Source organism: Hyperolius riggenbachi, chromosome 5 (assembly GCF_040937935.1).
Source record: "Hyperolius riggenbachi isolate aHypRig1 chromosome 5, aHypRig1.pri, whole genome shotgun sequence".
In the NCBI taxonomy this organism is placed as follows: domain Eukaryota; kingdom Metazoa; phylum Chordata; class Amphibia; order Anura; family Hyperoliidae; genus Hyperolius; species Hyperolius riggenbachi.
Genome location: NC_090650.1, coordinates 98,949,670 through 98,963,576, shown reverse-complemented (window position 1 = coordinate 98,963,576; position 13,907 = coordinate 98,949,670). Strand labels below are relative to the sequence as shown.

Sequence of the window (13,907 nt, the reverse complement as noted above, 5' to 3'; positions counted from 1 at the left end):
AGTGTGTACCCTTACAGCCGAACAACTAACATTGTCAAAACGAGGTAAAATCCAGTTTTTCCCAAAACAAAAGAGAATCAAAGCATCTGATCCAAGCCCCATGTGATGTTATAGACTGCAATCATAATAGTTTAATAGAATTTAACCAAAACCCTAACAAGACGTTTACACAAATGGATGCACGCAACAAAAAGATGAGACTAATCTATAAAGACGTACAAATGGTAATGTTCCCTAACAGAGTTAAGAGAAAAACAGAAGATATATTTATAAACACACACACACACACACACACACACACACACACACACACACACACACACACACACACAAAGTTGGCTTTTGAAGTTCTAGTCCAAGAGTAGGTACATTTTTTGACCCGAGGGCCACATAGGGATTTTAAATTTGACTGAGGGGTTAGACCAGTGTAGGTAGCTGACATGCCCCCCCATCCCAGAAGGCAAATGTACCCCTAGTTTGAGTTAGAGCCCCAGTTCAAGTAGCTGATGAGCTCCCCACCCCAGTATAGGTAGGCAGGTGGGTGCTAGGCTAGTTTAGGGGACCCAACAGGAAACCGCATAAGGAACAGTTCTCCAATCACAGCACGAAACATTGTGAATGGTCAAACAGTGTGGACAGTTTACTACAACCTAGCAGTTGGAGAGGGTGTAGTCCACCCAATAGCATAAGCAGTATTTCCCTATGAGGTTTCCTGCTGGGTCCCCTAAATTAGACTAGCATTGGCAGTGTATTCTGGTACTAAGTACCCCCCCTTCCACAGTATAGGTAGCCAGGTGTGGCCCAATATTAGCAGCCCTCTCCCCAGTTTAAGTAGACCAGCGTCCCCAGTATTAGTTGAATCAGAAATACATATTTGTGGTCATTTGCCTTCAAATTACACATAATGAGGTAGCATTTCCCCACAAAATAAACATAATGCGGCAGGGTTACCACAAAAATCTAGCACGAGTACAGAAGCCCTGACGCCTCGGGCAGCTATTAGCCTTGGCTGAGCGCATTCTTCTCATTCACCTAACCCATCATGTGACTGTTCTTGTGCCACTGTCAGCTTCCCACCCACCTTCCAGTTAGCTCCAGAACATATCACCAGTCTGGAGGCCAACTAAGTATTTGTACAGTGCCAAGTCTGGTCCCTGTAGGTCAACTTGTCTTGTACGTGTGTTTAAAGCATCACCCACCAATTCCCTTATCTATTGTACACCACTGCGTAATAGGTTGGACTTGGTGCTTTATAAACAAAATTTATCAATAATGATAATGCAATTGACTGATGTTCAGGTTGCTAAAGATTTTATAAGGTGACCTGCCAATAGCAAATGTATCAGCAGCGGCATATGCAGCACTGCCGTTACTTTTGATCTTATGCTGGGCATACACTGCTCAATTTTGAGCCATTAAGATGGCTCGATAGAGAATTTCTGACATGTTCGATCTTCCTCCCGATCATGTCGCTGCTCGATTCTGGATTGAAGGGAATGGAAAAAAAAAGATAAAAAAAAATGGAGCGGAAAAAAAAGAGAATTGATTGCAGAATCGAGTGGCGAAACGATCGAGCAGGAGAATCAAGCTGTGTATGCCCAGCATTCTCTGCTTTACAGTAAAATGGGTTCTGGTGTTGCAAGAATAATTAGATTGACGTTCAAAATTTCCCCCAAACATGACAAATTGTGCAGGCTGCTTCTGTATGACTTTTGCCGTGCTGCATGAGATCTTGTTTGTGATGGGGGATTGAACTGCTAATTTCATAAACATAGGTTTAGAAAGTATGTTTATGCCCACACAAGGGTTCTGAATGTGCACTTTGTTTTCATAAACAGAAATTTTTACAGAGCATGGAAGAGTCACAATGGTCTTTTGTAAGAGCACTTAAATAAGCCGCTTTATGAACCAAGCTTAATATTAAACACTGCAGATGAAAGCAAAAATCTGCACACCCCAATAAAAAGACAGCGATGGTTTTCTCTGAGACAATTTGGACAAAAGGTCAAGAAAGAATAAAAACGTTTCTCATTGTTATCCTCCTCCACTGCTTAGATCCACAGTTAGATGTCCCGTTACCTTTGCCAATTGAGGGCCTGTTGGCGCAGGTACAGCCCAGCCGTGCCCACTCCCACAGCTTGGAGCATTCTGTGCCTGCGCAATAGCACTTCGCAGGTGCAGACCACTCCCGGCAACAGGATCGCGATGGAGCCGGGCCATGCATGTGCAGTATGCCCTGACTGGCGAGAGATCGATTAGCCTGAAGGGGCAGGAGGAAGCCACTGGTATGTATTATTTTTTTCTATTTGTTAATCTCAAGTTTACTGTAAAGGAAGGTAATAGGAGATCAAGGTAATACACAAAAAAAAAAAAAAAAAAAAAAAAAAAAAAAATTCGATACTTACCCGGGCCTTCCTCACGCCCCATAAACACGAGTCCCATGACGTCCTCCCACGCTCTGCCATTCAGCCGCGATCAGTCCCGGTAACTGCGCATGCGCAGTAGGTCCGTGCATGCGCAGAAGACCCAGACTGGACGTGACTAGGCCAGTTACTACAGCTAATCGCGGTTGATCATCAGACCGTGGGAGGACGGCGTGGGGCCGACGTGCTTATGGGGCGGGAGAAAGTCCCGGGTAAGTATCAATTTTTGCATTACCTTAATCTCCGGTACACTTTAAAAGGATTTCCGATGAGGAGTGATGAAACAGATTTTACTCACCTGGGGTTTCTCCCAACCCCTACCAGCAGTCTCAGTCCCTTGCCGCAGCCCCGGTCCTCCGCATTGTCCCGCTGGCCGCCCGTTATGATCGCGACCCTGTCGACGGGTCGGCTCTTCTCCGCCTGCACGTCCACGTCATCGGTGGGTACTGTGCCTGCCCACAACTACTGCGAAGGTGCAGTACGCACCAGATGTGGACTCACAGGCCCAGAAGAGCCGACCCGCCGGTGGGGTTGCGATCTTAAAGGAGTCATCAGGGGAAAAAAATAATAATAAAAAGTGCTACTTACCGGGGGGGGGGGGGGGGCTTCCTCCAGCCCCAAGCTCCCAGCATGTTCCTCGCCGCAGCTCTCCCCACAAGCTCCGTCCCAGTCCCTGGCGAGGACGGCCCTGTACTGCGCCTGCGCGAGCGGTGCTGTCAATCACCGCCACATGGGCCGGAGCGGACTGCGCAGGTAGTCCACTCCGGCCCACGTGGCGGTGATCGACAGCGACCGCTCGCGCAGGCCAGGCCGACCTGGAGGTTGCCCTGACGTCATCGCCGGGGACTGGGACAGAGCTGCGGCGAACTGCTGTGGCGAGGGACATGCTGGGAGCTTGGGGCCGGAGGAAGCCCCCGGTAAGTAGCACTTATTTTATTATTTTTTCCCGATGACTCCTTTAACGGGCAGGCAGGCAGCGGGACAACGCGGAGGACCAGGGCTGCGGCGAAGGACTGAGACTGCTGCTAGGTGCTGGAAGAAGCCCCAGGCAAGTAAAATCTTTTATCAGTTTCGCATCGGAAATCCTTTAAGGACCAGTGCCGTCCTTTCCCTTTATAACATGGTGATTACATTGACTCGCTATAATCCCTGGGTCAGGAGACCAAGATACGGACGTTCTACTGTCAGCAGACCAAACGAGAGCAGCAAGTCAAACAGTGGCGCAAACAGCAAGAGCAACGAGCCTGCAAGGCGGGGCTGATTAAAATCTACACCCTAGCAGGAATAACAGCACACAAACTGTGTGGTCTGGAAGCGGTAGAGAAATAAAACGATTGTTGACAAATGCTTAGTGCTTTCAGTTCAGCTCTCTACATTGCAACAATTAAACATTGTTCCAGCGTGAGCACTTTGAGTTTATATGCACATAAAAAACGATCATTCCACAGCATGTCTAACAGAAACTGGCACATAGCGTCTAAGGCACGTTTCACACGGGCAGCTGCTCTCGTGCACTGGCCAGGCACTCGCATGGGCAGTGGAGAGTCAGAAATAAGGAAAAACTACATACAACGTTTCAGCCTGCGGCCTTTATCAAGTGTTAAAACAGACTGAGCAAACGCTCAGATTTACATCACACAGTGTTTCACAAAACACACCCCTAAGGGGTGGGCACAAACTTGAGATTTAAAGGGACAGTGTCCTAAAACATAGGTTAAAAAAAATTTAAAAACTGAATTCCTAATTAAGTCCATTCGGAACAAGCGTATCCAGCTTATGAATCCATCTACTTTCCCTTTGGAGGATAGTCTCGTTGTCCATCCCTTCACCCACTGTGACCTTCTCCAGTACACACAAGCGTAAATCGCTGACCATATGATTAGATTCATAGAAATGTCTGCCTATGGGAAAATCGAAATTGTTTTCAGGGTCATTCACATATTTCTTATATAACCCAATGTTGCTGCGATGCTCGTTAAGCCTCACTCTGATAGGTCTCGAGGGCAAGTGGAAAGTCAGAGACCTCTCCAATCCAGCATGATGCGGAAAAAATGTCCTTCAGAGAAGCTCACAATCTACTGTAATGCCTGGTACACACCACCAATTTCCAGCCAGATCGATGGGTTGAATCGGTAATTTCAAACGGGTCCAATCTGATTTCCGATCGATTTTTGACCGAACTGATTAGAAAAATGATTAGATACCAAAATTTGTCCATTCGACCTGTCGATCTAACAGGAAATGCAGCATGGTGCGCATCAGGCATAACGCCTAACAGGAAGAACAATTTCAGGACCCAATCAGCTACCCTAATGTCTTTTTAATTTTTTAGAGTGCCCGGAGGCATCCCACACAAATACGTGGAGAACATACAAACTCCATGCAGTCCTGGTCAAGAACTAAGTCCAGGTCCCTAGCTTTGCAAGGCAAGACTGCTAAACACTATGCCATTTCTACCATGCGCGCAGCCATGGGCGATAAGGAAAACTGGGGCTGATTAGCTACAGCTGTCTGCCAGGAATTTCTGGCAGTACTGGTATGTCCAGTACCAAAAGGAATTTGGCACTGCAAGGTGAAAGTTATAGCAACGGTGTGCAAATTATGCACTACAGAGTTAGGGCCAGTGCACACCAAAAACCTCTAGCAGATCCGCAATACGCTAGAGGTTTTTGAAGCAGATTGAGCGATTCTAAGCATGTTTTGGGCCCATTCACACTTGCTGATCACAAAACGCTAGCGCTTTTACTAGAGTTTTGCTATGGCAAACACACACTTGCCGATTTTTTAGCGATCGCGTTTAGCGCTTCTATAGCACTGAAACGTGATCGCCGGGAAATAGTCTAAAAATGGTGCAGGCTTAGCGTTTGCCTTTAGCGTTTTTGGGCGATTTGCGACTATTAGCGCAAATTGCCCAAGTAAGAACGGGCCCATAGGGTTTTCATTGCACTAGCGCTTTTAAAAAGCGCTAGCGTTTGAATGCTTTGCCGAAATCGCAGCAAACTGCTCAAGTGTGAATGGGCCCTTAGAGAGATTTTCTAAACATGCCTAGTGGGTTTTTTTTAGCGCTTTTGTGTAGCAGATTTCATATATTGTTATAGTAAAGCTGTTACTGAACAGCTTCTGTAACAAAAACGCCTGGAAAACCGATCTGATCTAGCGTTTTTCAGATTGTTTTCCCACTTTCCTATACTTTAACATTGAGACAGAAACGCCTCAGAACTTTAAAAATTGCTGCAGCCCCCGAGTTTGCGTTTGATTACCCAAGCAGTTTTCAAACTTTTAAAAACGCTCCAGAACCACTCTGGTGTGCACCAGCCCTAAGTTTATGTTTAAGCTACGTTCACAGTGGTGTGTTGCAGTGCAGAGTAATGCTGCGTACACACTTGCGATAACGATCGTACGTAAACACCAATTAACGATCGCTCTTCTGACAATTGCATAAAGTTCTTTCTGTCGCGATCGTTAAAGAGAGCGAGGAAAGTGCAATCATTGCACGAGCGAATTTTCCAACAAGTTGGATCCTATCGCGCGATCATCGCTGTTAAAGAAAGGGTGTACAGCAATCGTGCGAGAACGATCGTTACAGAATGTAGTGCGCAACTGCACATATAGCTGGAACCTACGTATTTCCAGTGTATTGTGTTTGGTAACGATCGTTCTGTGAGAATTTTGGAGAAAAGAAAAAAAAAAAAAAAAAAAAACACACCAATCTTGCTGTTAATCCAAATGTTTTGTAAAACATTAATTACGTCATATCACTTCACTGAAACCAAAAATCAATCCTGTGTCGATCAAAATTGTGTGACCAGTAGCGGATTCCGTTGCAATCAACTGATATTTTCCATCCCGCTCAATCAAGAAAATTGGTTGAATAATTAGTACATAATCAATTTTCTCTCGATCCAATAAAATTATTGAATTAAATGGTCGATTGCACAGGAAAATCAAGTAACGTATGGACACCTTAAAGTGTACATCCAAGCTGTTAAAAAAAAAAAAAAAAAAAAAAAAAAATCCACTTACCCAGGGCTTCCTCCAGCCCGTGGCAGCCATCTTGTGCCCTGGCGCAGGCGACCTTGCCAGGTCAGGTTCCGGGTCGGCTTCTTTTGTGCTCCACGGCACGGGTCACACGGTCTCCCCTGCGTCATTAGGACGGTACTGCGCAGGCGCAGAACTACTGTGCCTGCGCAATCCCGTCCTAATGACGTCGGGGAGACCATGTGACCCGTGCCGTGGAGCGCAGAAGAAGCCGACCCAAAACCCGACCTGGCGAGGTCAGCTGCGTCAGTGGAGAAGACCGGGAGGCACCGGAGCTGCAACGAGGGCACAGGACGGCTGCCACAGGTGGGAGGAAGCCCCTGGTAAGTGGATTTTTTTTATTTATTTTTTTTTAAACAGCTTTGATGTATCCTTTAAAGGGTAACTGACGTGAGAGATATGGAGGCTGCCATATTTCCTTTTATCATTTAGTATTTTTATAGCACCGACATCTTCCATAGTGCTGTGCAGAGTATATTGTCTTGTCACTAGCTGTCCCGCAGAGGGGCTCACAATTTTTCTAAGCAATACCAGTTGCCTGGCTGTCCTGCTGATTCTCTGCCTCTAATACTTTTAATCATAGACCCTGAACAAGCATGCAGCAGATCAGGCATTTGACATTGTCAGATTTGACAAGAATAACTGCATGCTAGTTTCTGATGTTATTCAGATACTACTGCAGCCACATACAGTATATCAGCAGGGTTACCAGGCAACTGCTATTGTTTAAAAGAAAATAAATATGGTAGCCTCCATATCTCTCTCCCTCTCAGTGCTGAGGAATTTCACACAGGCTGATCTATACACAGGAGCACTCCACAAAAATCCATCTTAGGGCTGGTGCACACCAAGAGCGGGTCTGAGCACTTTTTTAAAACGCTTTTTGGGGGGGGGGGGGGGGGGGGACTGCTTGGCTAATGTTAGTCAATGGGCTGGTGCACACCAGAGCGGCTCGTTCACCGCCCCCCCCCCCCCCCCCCAGGCGCAAATTCGAGTCCTGCAGCATTTGAGATTTCTGAGGCGTTTCTGCCTCAATGTAATGTATAGGAAAGTGAAAAACGCTAAATCAGAACGGAAGATGTTTTGAATCAAGAGGATACCATTTATTGGCTAACTTATAAGTATGTATAAAAGAGTAAGCTTTCGGCCCTTGGGCCTTCGTTAAAGGCCAAAGGCTTACTCTTTTATACATACTTATAAGTTAGCATCATCCTGATACAAAACCTCTTGCTTTCACTGATGGCACACGGTACAATATTCTACTGCTACTAAATCAGAACCGTTTTCCCAAGTATTGTTGTTACAGAAGCTGTTCAGTTACAGCTTTAGTGTAACAATATAAAATCTGCTACTCAAAAAAAAAAAAAAAAAAAAAAAAAAGGGAAGCTCCAAAAAATACAAGGCATGTTTAGAAAATCTCTAAGCATGCCTAGAATCGCTCTGAAAAACAGCTTCATGTGCACTGGCCCTAACACAGCAATCTGGGATTGGGAACACAGTATAGTCCCCAAGAAAACTGCACTTCCAATATTTGCAGTTGGTCTTATGAAGGCTTACATACCAAGAGCAAAATATTTGCTCAAATAAAAGAAAGATAAATGCATCATACTCCGGCTATTCTTGTAGCACTGCCTGAGCTCTGACCAAAGACATGCTGTGGAGGAGGGGTGCAACAAAGCAACTATTCCCACAGGCCACAGGGGTCAGGCCACAGAGGTCAGGCCCATCCACCATCACTGGTCATTCCAGTTTTTTTTAACCATCTGTGACCTCACATTACATTTTTCTTTTCACTATATATTCTCAAGCATTCCAGTTTTAGGTTACTGTATGATAGAAAACACAAGGGATCCTGAGACCCAATTAGGTGTCAAAAGTTTGAGCCTTCACCAAATTCATGTCACATGACACAAGTGACTGAAATAGCACAAATGCCTTGGAAGGTTTTTCCGCCTTCCCCTGGAACAACAGATACATGCAGGTTCAGGACAGTATTTTTTAAATTCTCCTTTCTGGTTGAACTTGATGGACAGATGTCTTTTTTCAACTAAACGAACTATGTTATAGTTAAGGTGCCAATACACAAATTGATTTTACCAGATGATTCCCTGCAGATTGGAGCAGTCTGCAAACGTATCAATGCAACCCAAAATGTCTGATCAATGTCCGTTACTTTTGATCTATTGAAAGCTGATCTAACGCAATTGGACAAGACAGGAGATCTAGGTTGATTGGGGGCAGGACAGCAATGGCGGTAGATCAATGATTCATAGAGTTGCACTACATCAAACAATTTTCAACAGAGTCCCTGTTGAAATCAATTAAAAGTTGTTCAGAGAGTGGTAGGAATCAATTATTTTTTAAGGGAGTTATGCTGGGTGCACACAATACAATTTCCCGCCCGATCGGCGGGTGATCAGAAGGAAAGTTGCATCGTGTGTACATGTCCAAAGTGCAACCGACCAATAAAGCAAACGATTTCCCAATTATAAGTGCGCAAATTCAATCACTTTATCGATCAGGAGCCGATCAGACATGTCAGAAATAATAGCCTGATTCCCACCTGTCAGGCAGAAAATTGCATCGTGTGTACCCAGCATAACAAAACCAACCAACCACCCAAACAACAACAACAACAACAACAACAAAAAAAAAAAAAAAGGGGGGAGGAGGGGGGGGGGGGTAGTTCGCGAGGATCAGGATGCTCCTGTAGAAGCCAAGTCAGCAATGAAACAGCCAGACACCTCTCAGGTTTATTTGCTGACTGGTTACTGCAGTCAGGGCCGGGCCGAGGCATAGGCTGGAGAGGCTCCAGCCTCAGGGCGCAGTGTAGGAGGGGGCGCAGAATTCATTCAGCTGTCATTCCTAATTGTGTTTGAAGCAGAAAGAAATAAGAAAAGGGGATACATAGCAGTGACTGCAAGCCAGATAACTAGATATTAAGGTGTTGGGGAGGTTGTGGGCCCTGTGGCACCTCTTAGTCTAATATCAATCAGTGTGTGACGGCTGGGGTGGCAGGGATGGAGGGGCGCACTTTGGTGTCTCAGCCTTGGGTGCTGGAGGACCTTGTCCCGCCTCTGACTGCAGTATAACTATTCCCACCCTACAAGAGAAGGTCGCTACTTGGTAAAAGTATGTCAGCCAGGAGGATGGAGCCACTTCACCCCGCGCACTCATCTTATCTGGGAACAGAGAGGAATGTCTCAGCAAAGTGCACGTTGCATCAGCTGCTCTGCAACTAAACTCGGAACTGGCCACAATTACTACAGTAACCAGACCAGAGAGCGGTCATACCCCGTGATAATTCCTACTGTCACCCTACTGCTCCTATCCAACAATCATCCCATTCATCCGCACACAGACACATGACCGGGAAGCGCCGCTACTTACTGCAGCGCCCGGCGAAGCACGAACCTCTCCGAACTGAACAGCTGGTTACTGGCAACGTCACGTGACGATAGATCCCCACCACTGCGCTTTAGAGGAGAGAATAAGCCACACCCAGAGGCAAGCTTGAGCCACGCCCACAGATAGTAATGCTGTACGTCACTCCCCTTGCATTTCCGGAAGTGCGTTTCAGGTCGCTGGGTAAAACCATTAATAACTGGCTATGGGGGAGGGAGGAGGAGAATGAGCTGAAGTGCATGCTTTTCTGTGACTATTGCTCCTGTCATGTTATTGTATTGCTAAAATGAAACATTCGAGTGCAATGAGTCACTCCGACTGCTGCAAATACTAAATAGGGTGTCACAGAAGGGTCAGGGTCACATGACTCCTCATAATCAGGTCTCGTGCGACCATATGCCCCATTGCCGCAAAATGTTCATTTTTTCAAAGCGACATTCCCTCTTTGGCAACCAAATCCCTATGTCCTCTTTCTTTCTCATGTGTTCCTCTTTCAGGACTATTGAGCAGTAGATGATCTAAGTAAATACATGTATTCTCCCACTAAAAATATCCTTGACTCTGAATTGTATTACCTTTTATTATTGTTTTTTTATTATTACCTTTCTTTATGTTTATATATGTCGGGTTTTAAAATGTTAATAAGAGGGAAAACCAATGATGATTGTAGTTTAAATTATGAAAGTAAAGAGAATCTGAGGTTGATGATAACAAAAAAGAGAGATACCTAGGAAAAAGGGAAACCTCTGGATCCCCCTCTTTATGTACAAGCGCGGTCACATGTAAGATCATAGCTCTCAACTGTCCCTCTTTCTGAGGGACAGTCCCTCTTTGGGAGCTCTGTCCCTCTGTCCTCCTCATTTGTCTCTCTTTCAGGACTTTGTCCTTCTTTCTGTGTAAATGTACGGTATATATGTCTCTACTAAAAAAATGTGTTTGATTGACTCTAAACTTTATTCCCATCCTTTCAATTGCTATATTACTAATTTTAAAATGTTAATATAAAGGAAAATGATCCAGGATAGCAGGGGCATAACTAGAAATCACTGGGCCCCCCTGCGAAAATTTGGATGGGGCCTCCCCCATAGGTGCCAAATAATCGTAATGGGGCAGCGTTTCACTATAAAATAACTGTAATGGGGCAGCATTTCACTATAAAATAATCGTAATGCACCAGAAATTAATCGTAAAGTGGGCAGCAGTCACCAGAAAATCGCAATGTGGGCAGCAGTCACCAGAAAATCGCAATGTGGGCAGCATTCACCAGAAAATCGTACAGCTGGCAGCAGTCACCAGAAAATCGCAATGTGGGCAGCGTTCACCAGAAAATCATACAGTGGGCAGCGCTGACCAGAAAACCGTACAGTGGGCAGCAGTCACCAGAAAATCGTACAGTGGGCAGCAGTCACCAGAAAATCGCAATGTGGGCAGCGTTCACCAGAAAATCGTACAGTGGGCAGCAGTCACCAGAAAATCGCAATGTGGGCAGCGCTCACCAGAAAATCGTACAGTGGGCAGCAGTCACCCAAAAATCTCAATGTGGGCAGCAGTCACCAGAATAAAATCCACCTGTGAAAAAGAAAAAAACAATTTACTCACCTGGCAGAAGTCTCCTCTCCCGGCCTCTGGCGCGCAGATCCCCAGACGATCCTCCTGAAGCAAATCTCCCGCGCTGACAGGCAGAGTTCAGGGCTATGGCAAGATGGCGCCCGAAGCCCTGTACTGGAGACACAAATAGTCTCCAGTGCAGGGCTTCAGCAGCCATCTTGCCATAGCCCTGCTCTGCCTCCCGAGAGACTGCAGGGATTCGGGGAATGAACTGGCGCGGCGTCTATTAGACGCCGCGGCCAGTACAACACCTGGCTGGGGGGTCCCAGAATTGGGCGAGCAGCAGCGCTCCCCCTGCACACGGCTGGCGGGCCCCCCTGCGGCTGATGGGGTTGCATCCTTGGTAGTTACGCCGGTGCAGGATAGAAAGGACCAGTGTGGTTTGAATTATAAAACAACATTTTTCTTATGAAATCTTTATGGTAATCTATATGCCATGGCAGGGGCATGGCTTAAGTGTCCCTCTTTCTCATTTCAAAACGTTGGGAGGTATGCGTAACATAGTGGTGCACAGTACGTTCACACTTGTACATGGCGGGTAGTGCAGCCATGATAACATATCCAACAAGCTCTTGTTGATATGTTCTGCGGTCCACGTGTGAAAACGGTGGGGGTGAGGAGGACACGGAAAGGCTCTGGAGGATCTAGAGCAGGGGCATCAAACTCAAATACAAAGTGGGCAGAAACGTAACACAGGGACTAAGGCATAGACCAACAACCTCAATATCTAGTGGCCACCTCCCTGCCTTATAAAGTTCCTAAGTATCTATGTATCTATGGCCCTATCTAAGTATCTATGGCCCTATCTATCTAAGTATCTATGGCCCTCTCCCTCCCCTATACCGTTCCCTGGTGTTTATTTGCTCCTCCCCCGTACAGTTCCTTGGTGTCTAGTGCTTTCCTCCTCTCCCATATGGCTTCCCTGGTGACATAGGGGTTCACTTCCAATATACAGTGGTTTGCAAAAGTATTCGGGCCCCCTTGAAGTTTTCCACATTTTGTCATATTACTGCCACAAACAAGTCAATTTTATTGGAATTCCACGTTAAAGACCAATACAAAATGGTGTACACATGAGAAGTGGAACGAAACTCATACATGATTCCAAACATTTTTCTACAAATCAATAACTGCAAAGTGGGGTGTGCGTAATTATTCAGCCCCCTTTGGTCGGAGTGCAGTCAGTTGCCCATAGACATTGCCTGATGAGTACTAATGACTAAATAGAGTGCACCTGTGTGTAATCTAATGTCAGTACAAATACAGCTGCTCTGTGACGGCCTCAGAGGTTGTCTAAGAGAATATTGGGAGCAACAACACCATGAAGTCCAAAGAACACACCAGACAGGTCAGGGATAAAGTTATTGAGAAATTTAAAGCAGGCTTAGGCTACAAAAAGATTTCCAAAGCCTTGAACATCCTACAGAGCACTGTTCAAGCGATTTTTCAGAAATGGAAGGAGTATGGCACAACTGTAAACCTACCAAGACAAGGCTGTCCACCTAAACTCACAGGCCGAACAAGGAGAGCGCTGATCAGAAATGCAGTCAAGAGGCCCCTGATGACTCTGGACGAGCTGCAGAGATCTACAGCTCAGGAGAGGGAATCTGTCCATAGGACAACTATTAGTCATGCACTGCACGAAGTTGATCTTTATGGAAAAGTGGCAAGAAGAAAGCCAGGGAAGCTGGTCAGAGTTGATGGGAAGATGGACCGAGCCAAATACAGGGCAATCTTGGAAGAAAACCTCTTGGAGTCTGCAAAAGACTTGAGACTGGGGCGGAGGTTCACCTTCCAGCAGGACAACGACCCTAAACATAAAGCCAGGGCAACAATGGAATGGTTTAAAACAAAAAATATCCATGTGTTAGAATGGCCCAGTCAAAGTCCAGATCTAAATCAAATCGAGAATCTGTGGCAAGATCTGAAAACTGCTGTTCACAAACGATGTCCATCTAATCTGACTGAGCTGGAGCTGTTTTGCAAAGAAGAATGGGCAAGGATTTCAGTCTCTAGATGTTCAAAGCTGGTAGATATATACCCTAATAGACTGGCAGCTGTAATTGCAGCAAAAGGTGGTTCCACAAAGTATTGACTTAGGGGGCTGAATAAATTACACACACCCCACTTTGCAGTGTTTTTTTTTTAAATGTTTGCAATCATGTATGATTTTCATTCCACTTCTCACGTGTACACCACTTTGTATTGGTCTTTCACGTGGAATTCCAATAACATTGATTCATGTTTGTGGCAGTAATGGGACAAAATGTGGAAAACTTCAAGGGGGCCGAATACTTTTGCAAACCACTGTAGCTTCCTTGGTGCTTTAGAGTCAGCCAAACATATTGCAATGTGGGGAAACTTGTGGGCCAAATTTGATTTGTAGGTATGTATCTTTTTTGTTTCCATCTGCCTTGGGTAGAAGTGTACCTG

The 13,907-nt window shown here is 45.6% G+C and overlaps 1 protein-coding gene across 1 annotated transcript in view; it reads right to left on the bottom strand.

Annotated features, from left to right (window-relative positions):
- Nucleotides 1-9,879, bottom strand: part of SNX10 (sorting nexin 10) — an 80,451-nt gene extending 70,572 nt beyond the window's left edge. The window contains exon 1 of the mRNA XM_068238657.1: nucleotides 9,852-9,879. The gene's annotated coding sequence lies outside the window, so the exon portion shown is untranslated. The remainder of the gene's footprint in view (nucleotides 1-9,851) is intronic.
- Nucleotides 9,880-13,907: the final 4,028 nt, after the last annotated feature.